General features: G+C 41.0%; 1 long non-coding RNA gene across 1 annotated transcript; it reads right to left on the bottom strand.

Annotated features, from left to right (window-relative positions):
- Nucleotides 1-202: 202 nt before the first annotated feature.
- Nucleotides 203-4,584, bottom strand: LOC116962215. The gene is made up of 3 exons (XR_004407431.1): nt 4,459-4,584; nt 3,709-3,799; nt 203-250 (listed from the first exon to the last, which is right to left on the bottom strand). It is a non-coding gene; the product is annotated as an uncharacterized LOC116962215 (long non-coding RNA).
- Nucleotides 4,585-13,000: the final 8,416 nt, after the last annotated feature.

Below are 13,000 nucleotides of genomic sequence, written 5' to 3'. Positions count from 1 at the left end.
GTATTCGCATGATCACTTGAGAATGGGGTGACTACTTCTTTTGAATTTTAGACAAGTGTTTTGAAGAAGTGCAAAGCCGCTTTAGCAAACCCTTCCCAACAGCTCCTGTGACGCCAGGCCCAGCTCCTCAATACTGGTGTTAATGGGCATGTGGCCATTCCCTTTAGTTGGTAAAAATCAATCTTACCAATCTGATTGCAGGGACGCTCAGGAACATCAGTCTTGGATAGCAGTTGTCATGCGCAGTGTGCTGTACAAATAAAATATAAACCTTGCATCACTGATTTTGCAATCTAAATTACAGGATTTATGTTTGCGGACAGACTTCCATAGATGGAATTAACCTTCTATATCTTATTTTGTATCAGTGGGTTTGCATGTTATTATTGTTTATGAATGAAAAAGCATTGACTTCAACATTAAGATAAATTTTAGCAGCCCATTTGAGAGCTCTGAAAAGTGTTGCATGATACACATAAAACAAATATGTCATATATCTCACTGTTACTGCTCTCTTCTCCCTACTTCTGTTGCATTTAATTTTCTTCAGTTAATCAAATGGGGACAGAATACTCAATCTCTGGGAGCAAGAAAATGTCCTTTTTATCAAGTAAAATACATGTTTTTAGATGACCTTGTTCTCTCTAGAATAGTTCCTCCATAGGTAAATAAAATCACAGGAAAAGGCATGTTATTGAATCATTTTCATGGATATGATAGTCTTCCTTTCATACTTATTATCCATTTCTATTCTATTTCAAACTATTTCAAAGCAAAATTAGAAATAAACAGTAGATTTTTTAAATTATGAGTTAGATACTGATCATAGAACCACAGGCTGGTTTGGGTGGGAAGGGACCTCGAAGCCCCCCCAGTCCCACCCCCCCAGTGCCCCGGGCAGGGCCCCCTTCCCCCAGCCCAGGGGGCTCCCAGCCCCGTCCAACCTGGCCTTGAACCCTTCCAGGGAGGGGGCAGCCACAGCTGCTCTGGGCACCCTGGGCCAGCGCCTCACCCCCGCACAGGGAACAATTTCTGCCTTAGATCTCACCTAAATCTGCCCTCTGGCAGTTTAAACCTGTCCCCCCTCATCCTACCCCCACCCCCCTGACCCAGAGTCCCCCCCCACCTCTCCTGTTCCCCCTTTAAGCACTGGGAGGCCACTAAAGCTTGGCCATCAAACTACAATATTTTGCTGACTTCCTGTGAGGCAGCGTAGAGAACAAAGACACACTTTGTTTTCACGAGCTGTGAAACAGCTCTCTACTTTAATGGCTCCTGGCTATCTGGTCTGAGCAAAAGGGTTAAAGCAACTCTGCTCTTTTAGGCCTAAGAGCATTTTCACTACAGCATGTTTGTGATATCCTTTGCTCCCTCTCAGATTCCCCAGTAAAAGCTCTCCCTTTCTCTCATTACTTCAGATTACGTGACTATTTTATTCTTGTTCCCCAGGCTTATGAATTTTTTATAAACCAGCATAAATCCAGTGATGATGCCTGTACTTGCCACATTTTCAGACCTGTCCGAAAGTGAACTTGAATTTTCCAAGTCCTTTTTTCTTTTTTTTTTTTTTTCATAAGACATCCAAATATTCCAAGGTCCCCCAACAGTCAACTGCAACTCTGTACTTTGGGTACTTTAAACCAAACCCAGTTTATGAGTGATAGCTGAACTTCTGGTGCTTGCTTATGGTCAGCTCTCCACCTCCTCTCCCTTCACATCCCATCCATCTGTCTCCTGGGCACCCCACGTGTGCTTTCAGGAATTAGTCACCACTACTTGTGCACATTTCACGTTTTTTTGAAGACCCACCGATGTTAATAAAGAACACGCACCACTGTACAATAGCACCACTGCTGTCCTGATATTACATATTTTTCTAGGTTACTATTATGCCTTTGAATTCAATTATACGGCTTTGATAGCGGTAACAACTGCCAACCAGAGCGAAGGGAATACTGTGTGACAGAAATCTGAAGTGTGCCTGTTGAAAACCTAACACAGAGATGGAAAAATAAAACCAAGCATCTCTCCAACCCTTCGTCCCCCCTTCCCTCCAATCCAGTAGATTTCATTTTGGCTGTGATGTAAAGCCCCATGGAAGGAGCAGAAGGATTTTCACCGACCCCTGGAACCTGTGCATCCTCTGGCTCTGCTGGGCGAGCAGAGGGGAGCTGTAAATTCTCTCCTCAGGCCTCTTGGCAGAACTAATCTCTTTTAATCTGCTCTCTTTATGGCATCTCTTTGGTCTGACAAAACCCCGATTTACTGACTGTCAGGAAAGACCATGAGGCCTATATCTTTCTTCAGTAGTTCACTTTCTTCAGCGGTGTTGAGTGGCAAGGGAGTGAATTCAAAGGAAGCCTTTCACTCGCTTAAGCTTGATAGAGTTGCATAGTGTTACATCAATAGCTAGTATTACTCTAAAGCGATAAAAAATTTACACGTATTTGACAAATTAATGAAAAATTAAGATGCTGTTTCATTCAAGTAATACTCACCTTCTTATAAGCGAATGAGAGCGTTACATGGAAGAGAACAGCTGGAAATACATCATTTTCATAGTCTGATCACCAGGTGTTTGGCCGCCAGCACCAGTAAGCCCCGTGGCAGACCTGAGGACAGCACTGCCTTGCCTGTATCACTTAATTTTCTATAAAACCTATTAGAATTATTCCTATGTGAGCTAGGTTTATCACCCTCCCCTATTTTCAGGGTGAAAGAAAGAGACATCATCTCAGGGCTTTGTGACAGGTTAATTGATTAGTCCCATGGCTCTGACTTTCTTGATTCCCTCCCCATTGTGATCTCTTGGGAAGAAGTGTATGCATTTTGTGAAGCAGTAAGATTTAGAGACTGAGAAGAGGGACTTGAAGATTCATATGATAAAATAATTACCTTTGATTCTGAAAACCTATTTCTTTTTTTACCCAATCTGGCAAGACTACATCAAGCTAATTAGTTAATGAAAAATATTATTTATATAAGATTAGTTCTTAAATGGCTTTAATAAGATATTCATTGACATAATATTGTCAAGGTTAATAATTAAATATTAACTGTTTTGGCACAAACATAACAACAGCTATCTTGCCTTTACAGGTCAAAACCAAGTTGCAACTAGACCAAGTGATTCATCCACGGACACTCAGACAGTCTGCAGCAGGAGCACAAGCCGAGCACCAATATTTTGCATACAGATTCAGTGCTTTAACCACCAGCTCATCCTTCCTCTCCTAATTCCCTGAACCTATTCTAGCAGAGTCATCACAGGACACAGGTTGGGATTTAAATGCAGTTACATACCACGTTTGCCATCTCGCCCCAAAGGATCTAATTAATTAATCTGAACAAAGTTATTCACACACACACAGGTATTTGCAGAAGTGGTCCCTGAGTGAGAAATATTTTAAAACATGTACCCTGCAAGGGGAAAAACGTTTGGACCACTCTCTTCTGCTACATGTATATGTTGCATCTGCAAATCGTAAACATAAGGTAAAACTACTGCAAAGCCTCGACAGAGCTTGGAGTCGAAAATTATCTGTTTTGGTCTGCTGGTTTGAAAATGGTTTTCTTGATGAAACTCATGAGTCCACTGGAGACTGAGACACAGATGGATGAGCTGAGCATATGATAAACCTGCTGCATGAGTTTGTAGTTAATTGCCCATCATCTTTTTTGTCTCACCATAAAAAATTTCACGCCCACCTTGCACAGTAAAGGTAACTTGAGTGTCATAAACCATTTGTCTCCTGTGCTTTCTTTGCTGCATTATCCGATTGGTCTTGTTGTTAGAGCGCTGTTGAGACAAGACAAATTTGCTAAGCCTTTTTACAGATGAAGAACACTGCATCTTTTATCAAACGATCTCCATTCTCTAATGAGAAGAAACACCTTCCAGAGTCATTTGCATACTAATATCTTTATTTCTAAAACAATAAGCGGGCTGTAACTCACTGAGCCATTTGTCAGAATAGAGCAATTTCATTTGTATGAGCAAAGCGCAGGGAGCTTGCAAAGAAAACATGCCCCTCGTTACGGACATGGAGGGTACCTGGTGCTCAGCAGAAACAGGGGCTGGGGGGTCCAATACAGGAAATATTAAATGGTGGGGGGAGTCCATAAGAGAAGCATCGCTGTCCTCCCCCTGCCTTCACAGCTCCTGTTGGGAAAACAGCCCCCACCTCCCCCAGGAAACGGGGAGCAAGGCTGGCAGTGAAGCTGCAGGGCAAAAGCGCTTGAGAACAGGAGCTGACACCACAGAGACCATCACAGTGCTTCTCAAATATGTTTAGCAGTGGTACATTCCCCTCTCTCTTCTTTTTTAGTCTTACTTGTGGGCTAAATATTGCAGAAACAGGTCATGCCAGGGTGCTACGGTAGTCTTGCTGTGAGCAATAAGAAAGATGAAAGACAGCCTAACCTCCACACATCTAAATCTGTTTTCAAAAAACTTACTGGTTTTGCTTGGATGCCACAATACAGAAAGGCTGCTCTTCCCTGCGACAGCTTGAAGGCAAACGGTATCAGTCTGCTGGGGCGCCGGGTCTCCTCCTGCCTCCCAACACCTCTGCTCAGCTGAGCCGAGTCTTGTGGGCATCATCCATTCGACAACGGGAAAAGAGGAAAAGTCTTCCTTGCACCGAGTCACTTAATTTTTCAAAGAAAAATTAAACCTTTTCTCAGTCCTAGTGGTGTTGTCTAACTGGCCATCTAGAAACAGCTAAAACATCTAATGATGAGAGAGATGCCCCAGAAAACAGCTTTTCTTCAGAATTCAGATACTTTAAGTAGGAATGAGCAAAGTAATGTGCAGTTGCAAGAATTATCCCCCATTTCCCTGGTGTGCTTTACAGTTCATGGCCCTGATTCACAGAACTTAAATCTTTGGCAAATATATTTTCCTTGCTCCTCTCATGGCACCGATTCACTTACCCTTTCCATGGCTCCCCTTCCAGTACCAGCAGAAAGCAGAGGAGCTGCCAACACTGTGCTCATTGCTCTTGAAAAGCTCCTGGAAACAAGGACGTCTCTGCTGAACACCTACTTTTAGAGTTTGCTGCATATAAGCAGCAATGTCTCATAGAAGAGGAACAAACTCTTCCAACAGTCAGCATGTAGTCTACACCAAGCCATTGCCAACAACACTGGTAATTGAAGTGGGACCTATATTAATCTAATACGGTGACTATTTTAAACACTTGAAAAGTGATGAAATGACTAAAAATAGTCTTGTATTGAAATAAAGTCTAGAACTGAAATAATCTTGTTAGCATTAGGAAACGCTGCTCTCTTACAGGTTCCAGTGAAAGCGCGTTACAGATGACCATTTTTCCCAACAAAGAGGAGCCATTCCATGTCATCTATGTTTCTTTCTGACTGTATTAAAACAAACATTAAATGGAAAGTGGTTTTTTTTTTTTCCATATCTTTCAAAAGGCTGCCACCATATGGGGGATTTGTTTTAATACAAGGATCAGTTGTGGCTTTTTGCAAATAGATCCTACTGAGGCATCAGCTCAGTCTCTGAAAGGAGACGGCGCTCCGGGTCAGACGAGGAGCTGAGGTACCACACAAGGAATAATGACACAGAAATAGCTCCGTACCATGAAGGGCTTAGGGCTGTAATTACCTTCCTCATTAAAAATCCGTACATACTGCAAATCATGTATTTTATCCATTTGAGATATAAAGAGTTCTGCCTATTCTGAACTGCATAATTTAAATTCTGCTGCGCTGTGGCTAAAACTACCAACTTTCCCTCTACATACCTTAAAGGATTGTTGTCATGGACTTACTTTTTCTCATCTTGCCACATTAAAAACTTAAACATCCATAACACTTACCTACATCTTTTCATGGCGAAGATCTTTTTTTCTCACACATCTTTGTAGCAGTGATGTTGCAATTAGCATGAATTATTTCATGGGTGTCCTTATGGAAGCCAGTAACGTTCATGGCATCAGGAAGAGCAGCCCAGTCCCAGGCTGAGTGTGTTGCCAGAAGGGAATACGCGGCTCAACAACCCATGAGGCTGGATGGGCTCCCTCCCGTTGGATCCTCGCCGGGATGCTGCCAGGTACACAGGCGAGGTCTGTTCTGCCACGCTCCTTCAGCAAGCACAAAACCTCACCGTACGGTTCACATCTGGAACGTGAGGAGAGACCCTATTACTTCAATTAAAACGCTCAGCTTAAAGCTGCACATGGAAATAAGCGGTTTTCTGACTGGTGACACAGATTGCTTACTTCCAAATGGCAGAAAGAGTCTGATTGAGATAATCCCAGACCAGAGCAGAAATACAAAATGGATCTTTCAGAAATGTGAAATCATTAAAAGCATTTTGTTCTGTGTTTTCATTCACTTCCTAACGACTTCAGCAGTAACCAGAGGAATGAAAATATGGACAAGAGAAACACAGAGCAGTGACCATGCCACAGTAATTTTTAGTTGCCTCAAATTTGAAGGCATATTTTGAACAGAGTATTTCACAAGAAAACCACCTCTACAGAAGTATAATTCCACTGAATAACAAAAGAGCATTTTGAATAAAGTTTGCATAAGCTCTTGGACCAAGTTCTGATCGTTACAGATACTTGTAACTAATTCATTTTTTCGGGGGTAAAAAAAATAAAAAGTACAGAGAAAATTCCCACTTTTCTTTAAAATGTATATGTATGAAACATTGGCTTTTAGAGGTTAGGACATACAAGATAAATGGTAGATTTCAACAAACTGATATCTTATTACACCTATGCCATAGTAGGGATTAAATATATATTACCAAGAAAAGTGTTAGACCTATACAAGGAAATAGGAAACAAGACAGCAAATCTGACCAAGTTGTAAGAAAAGTCTAGAGTGACATCATTACTTAAATAAAACCGTGCGTTGAAGCCATCAGTGGGCTACAGAAAGGAAGCTGTTTCATGGCTGCATAAATATTTCTTTGCTGTTGCTGGAGAGGTGAGCCGGGAGCCGTTTGTCAGCGCAGCGACCGGCACCGCCCCGGCACCCAGAGCACCCAGTCACATCTGAGGAGCGCTGCCCACACCCCTGGGTGCCACCCCAGCCCAGCTGTAGGAGCTGGGACCATTTCTAAAGGTGTTTTACCATGCAGTTACACAGGAAAAAACAAGCTGCCAACTCAGTACGAGGCGGAACGTGCCAGGAGGTGACAGCACTGCAAGATTCCATTGCATGAGTGGCCATTCACTCGCTACGTGATAAATAATCCGTAGTAGCAATGAAGAAAATGACACAGTTTACTATGCAAATGTCATATTGCACCTACTCGATTCATGTAGCTGTGGATGGGAAACAGAATGTCTATGCTCACCTGCCCAACAGGGTACGCGAGGGTGGCCTGATTCTGCGTGAGTGGCACCGCATTTTCAGTCCATGGACAAGCAACGGGTGAGCAGTGAAAGCTCTTGCTCTGCAGCCCTGAGGGAATAAACATAAACCAAAGTAAGGCACAACATTTTTCTGCATTTCTGTTGGAATTAAGAATCAAGCTAAAGAAATTGAGAGAAGGTGAAATGAGGGAAGTGTGAAGCCTTTCCTTGCATTAGAATTTCTCCACAGGATCCAATACTATTATACACCAGAGCAGCTCTGTTGATAATCCTGCAGTCACATCAGATTACATCAGATGAAGTACTAACCCTAAAAATTGTACATGAATTTGATAAATAAAGGTAATTCTTTATCTCTCAGTGGAACTGATCAAGACAGAGATTCTTCCTATCAAGTTACAAATGTTATCTAAAGATCAAGTTCCAATCTAACATGAGTGTTTGTTCAACAAAATACTGTAATACCTGCACATGGAGGTTAAACAGAGCAAGAACTTTCAAATAATACTATTTTTAAACTTCATTCTTCTTGTAGGTGTATCTTCAAAGGAGAAATAGAGACAGATTATGTGTTTTGTGTGGAGTAAAGCAATGTCCTGAGCACCCTTCCCAGTTTACCATCTAATGCCCACATTCCCTTTGCCTGACAGAGAGACGTAAATAGTCCAGAGTTGACTCACTGAAGAACGTGCAACTTTATAGATTACAATTCCACTTAAAAATTCTGATTTACCCAAGTGTTTATTTTATTGTTTGCATGGCTCAGAGATACCAGCTACTGTATTCCCTCAGCTGGCTGCACTGTGGAGGAGGGAGGCGGGCAGCGTGGCACCAGGTTCACTCTGCACTGGCCAGTGATGCTCAGCTCTCCAGTGATGCTCTCCAGCAATGCTCAGCTCTCCAGAAATGCTCTGCAGTGATGGGATGCTCTCCAGAAATGCTCAGCTCTCCAGTGATGCTCTCCAGCAATGCTCTACAATGATGTGATGCTCTCCAGCAATGCTCTGCAGTGATGGGATGCTCTCCAGCAATGCTCAGCTCTCCAGTGATGCTCTCCAGCAATGCTCTGCAGTGATGGGATGCTCTCCAGCAATGCTCAGCTCTCCAGTGATGCTCTCCAGCAATGCTCTACAATGATGTGATGCTCTCCAGCAATGCTCTGCAGTGATGGGATGCTCTCCAGTGATGCTCTCCAACAATGCTCTCCAGCTGGAGCTGTGGCCTCCTGACCACCCGGTGGTCCACCCCCACTGGCTGAAGTCAAGAGGAGTCAATGAGGCTGCAATAAATTTCAGGACTGGATGCTGTGACTGGTATTGCATAGTACGAATCTAAAGAGCTCATGTACACTAATGTACACTAATACTGGAATTTCACAGAGTTTAGAGGAAGGCTGAGCACCCAGGTTCAGCACACTCCCTGATCTCCAGCAGAAACCAATTTCTCACTACTAAATGTGATATGGAAGTGCCACAACCCTTCCTTCGTCCAGGTATCTACAGAGCATTGCTGAAATCCAAAACTGGAGTTGTCTACCTGAAATGGATCGTTTCCAGGCTTACTTGCCCTTTGGAGCGTATGTCTCTATGTCTGTGCAGAACAAATACCAACGTCTGAAGCTCTGTGCATCTCTGCTCTTTGCAGAACATTGTTTTGTAACAAGAATTGCCAGATTGCATCAAGCCAAAAGTCTAAATAATCCAGTCACTGAGAGTGTCTAGACACTAATACATTTTTAAAGCAAGAATGCATGAAGTTTTTCAATACATACACCACCCTATATATAGAGAAATTTATGAGGAAGCACGACCTTTGAGAATCAAATTTCCTCTTCTTCACTGTTGTCCCAAGAGAGTCACTACAATTTCCAGATAATTATTAGGAAGATGGAGTTTGAACCAGGAACATGTAGAGCTATAGGAACTGGCTTCGCAAGTGAAAAAAAAAATAATAATTTAGGCTTATATCTTCCCTGGGTCAATCAAAGAGCCTCTTACGATACAGTGTGAGTATGGCACCACCAGAATAAAAATGATGGCTTAGAACAAAAGACTGATTCATTGTTCCATAAATATATGGATGGGAAAGTATTTTTTCCTGGCTCTTTTTTTTTTTTTTTTTTTTTTTTTTTTTTTCCCCAGAATGTTGTTGGAAAGAAGGTATTTTTGATCTTATTAGGGATCTCTCTACCTTAAATATTTTAAATACATATAGGACCGGATGGTTATCTGATTATATAAATAAACATATCCTGTACACTTCAATGGATTTATATTGATCCATACTGCCAAGAATTTGGCCTGTAGATTTTAAGTTAATCTTTCTCGGGCCCAGGGGGGTGCCTTAAAGTCTTTTATCCTAATAAGCCTTTTAGAAGGGTTTGACTTCTGTACCCACCAGCCCCTTCTCCATATATAAGAAAATTGGCATTTCTACACTTTACTGTTCATGGCCAAAGGAAAGTGCCGCTGTTGCAGGGTGGGGTATGTGTCTTTTTTTAATTATCTGATTTCGTTTTAAACACTCCATACATTAATAATGGAGAACTTGAACAGAAATCCCTAGAAATAATAGCCACATTTAGCCCCCAGAGTGGAAAGTGACCCCTCTAGAGTATTTACAGCTGGGATGACAAGATAGTATTTGAAGGGTGGAATAAATCTTGGTGACATCTTTGCAGAGAAAATAAGTGAACTAAAATAGCCAAAGATGAAAAAAAACTAACATCTTTCAGAGCAAAATAATCACCATTAAAACCAGGAATGTTAATTTAATATTATAGGTGAGATGTCATTAAATTATAAATCAAGATTTCGGAAAAATTTGGCCAGGTAGTCTATACTCATAAGACTTCCTTCCCGCTGGTTCCTGCTATGAAATGGTGTGAGTGCGTAATGTGAGCTCGTCACGTAACACGTGCTGGTTTTAAAGAGATTAAACCCTGCAGCCTTTTTCTTTTGAGTGGTAGGAACAGTTAAGGAGAAAGAGAAAACAAGTTTCAGAGATGGACAGTTCATCTCCTTCGATCATCCAGCACTCTTACCAGTGCCACCCAACGCACTCAGAATCCTGCATCCCATTATGAATGCTTGATTTGTTAAATTTTTGCATGATTTTAATTACAAAAAACAACAACAACAAAAAAAAAAATCATCAAGCCAAATATCTATTAGAACACGCCCAAACTGCTTTGAAAGCGTGAATTGTCTTGTAACAACTCTCAAGCTTACTTTTAAGACCATACAATGAGAGGAATGGGTATGCCCACCACCATTTTCAGGCAGCTTTTTTGTCAGCCAACAGCACTAAGAAAAGAAAGATGAAAACTGTCCTCAGCAAAAGCTTTTGTTCTGACATTCATTTAGTGATTTATGCATAAACATCTTATGTAACAGAATAAAATAACCCCACACTTATCCAATTAATCCATTAATCAATGATAATGATGTAATTAGACAAGCACAAGGCCCTGCTCTGCCTTCGGCACTTTCTGCCTTCCTGTAATTCTGTCACATAAACCTGTACATTTCTGTTCGTAACATGAGGGCTCTCATTCAGCATGTAAACAGGCAACCTGCTTGGCCCTTTCAAATATTAGGTAGGGCTGTCACTGCATAGCTCAGAGGCTAACATTTTTATTTTATTTCTATAGTGCCATTGGATTTTACTAACGATGATATTCTGATCTGAGATTTTACTTGCCTCATAAATTCAAAGAGTTTCCTTTATTAGCTGATACGGAGCTTGTGAGGACATCTACTCTAGAATAGCAGAAGTCAATAAAAGTGATAAATTAAATGTACTCAGCCCGTTTTTCCTTGGTCTGGCTGTACCAGTTCCCTTGAAATCCTGACACCACTGAAATGCACTGCTAATGCCCTCCGCTACAGTCAACAGGGTGAAAAAAAGGAAAACAGGTAAAAGAGGTATTACTTAACCAGAAGAAATTACCTAAGTGTGCACAGCTCCATCCTGAATTCCAGCAGCTTGAAAACCGAACTGCAAAATGTTTTGGCTGCAAAATATTGTGGCATATGTTGTCTCATACACATGAGCGAGGATTTTACCTGTGCATAGACCGTATCTCTTGACGCCAAGAAAACTGAAATTATATAGAGTGAAAGAAAAAGTTATTACACTTAAAATTTTATCATTAGCAACAACAGGTTTAAAAAAAGTGTAGTAAACAGTTGCTTGTGATGTTCCCCTTACACAGCCTTGGGAACTGGCAAAACATTCTGTACGTTGTCGATTGCTGCAAAGCAACCGGAGCTTAAATGAGGTTTTATCTTTAGTAAGTGTTTATTTCACTCCCCATAAAGTAAAATGCACCACAGTTTAGAAATAATGTATTCACAGCCCTGAGTATTATGGTGAACCCATTATTTTTATTGCTTGTTGTGTAAAGAATATTTCATATTTAGGTAACAGTGATGTTACAAAATAAATAAGTAGGTAGGATGTTGCATAAAAATACACATACAATTACGTGCCTAAGCAACATAGAAATACACTGTAACTGCTCAGAGAAGCTTTATAACTGTGAGAGTAATCACTTCTTTGCATGTGCAATTACTCCAGTTGCATATGCAATTACATCAACTGTCTAATTACATCAACTGTTTTTCCAATGAGCTAAAAGAAGAAAAAAAAAAAAAAAAACAGCAAAAAAACAACAAGCACAAAACCACACATTTCCTTTTGCTGTAATATAAATGCGATTTGCATACATAGAAAAAAAAAAGATTTCTGTTTTCTGGGATATGAAGTCAGATTACCTTGGGGTACCATGCTTTTCTGTTCTTGAATGAAGTATAGGAATATCTGTGGTATTAAAAAAGGTTGGAGCTGTTTTATAGCTTGGGACTTCACAGTAATATGTTCTCTTGGGCCACTGTAATTACTGTACAGTATTCCACTGTCAGCAGAGAATTTATTTTATATTTACAATTCAGAAGATAGAATCTTGGGGCACCAGATTTTTTTAAAACATTATCTTTCGCTTTAATGACTTAGATCATTAAGAATCAGTTTTATTTTATTTCTCAGAAATGTGCAAATAAAGGAAGAATTAGAAATTCCAATCTAGAATTATATTTCCAGAATTACCTAACATCTGCTGTTTCTAATAGCTCAACAGGTGGTAGGAAATCCCTTAATCTACTCATCATCAATTTAAGATGTTATCATTTCACAAGTCTAAAGTACAACAATAATCAGAGAAATATAAAAATGGTACCCTGGATTTTTTGAGTGTACATAGCATTTCCAGGATTTTCAGATCTTATTTCTTCCGTTCAGAAATATAAAGTTTTGCTTATTTGCTTCACTGCTACCACAAAAAGACTGTACGCTTTCCCTCTGCAGCGTAATGGAAATCTGGCCAGCAGTGGAGAAGGATTGCAGTGAAATATTTACAAGCCCCTCATCAGATTTGCTCTCTCCACCCTCCTATGTAGGTTGTGCCACAATCCAGCCCCGTCTCCGGCTCCGTCCCTACAGCTGTGCACAGGGCAAGGGGCACAGGCACGCTGTGGTGCCATACCAGCCCCTCGAAATCTCTATTTTGGGGGCTAAAAGCACAAACAATTTATGCTGAACGGGCAGCACGTCACCTGAGCAGATGGAAGCCAGGACACCAT

The sequence above is a fragment of the Tyto alba genome, unplaced genomic scaffold (assembly GCF_018691265.1).
Source record: "Tyto alba isolate M040663 unplaced genomic scaffold, T.alba_DEE_v4.0 Super-Scaffold_3, whole genome shotgun sequence".
Lineage (NCBI taxonomy): Eukaryota > Metazoa > Chordata > Aves > Strigiformes > Tytonidae > Tyto > Tyto alba.
This window is presented reverse-complemented; position numbering and strand designations above follow the sequence as displayed.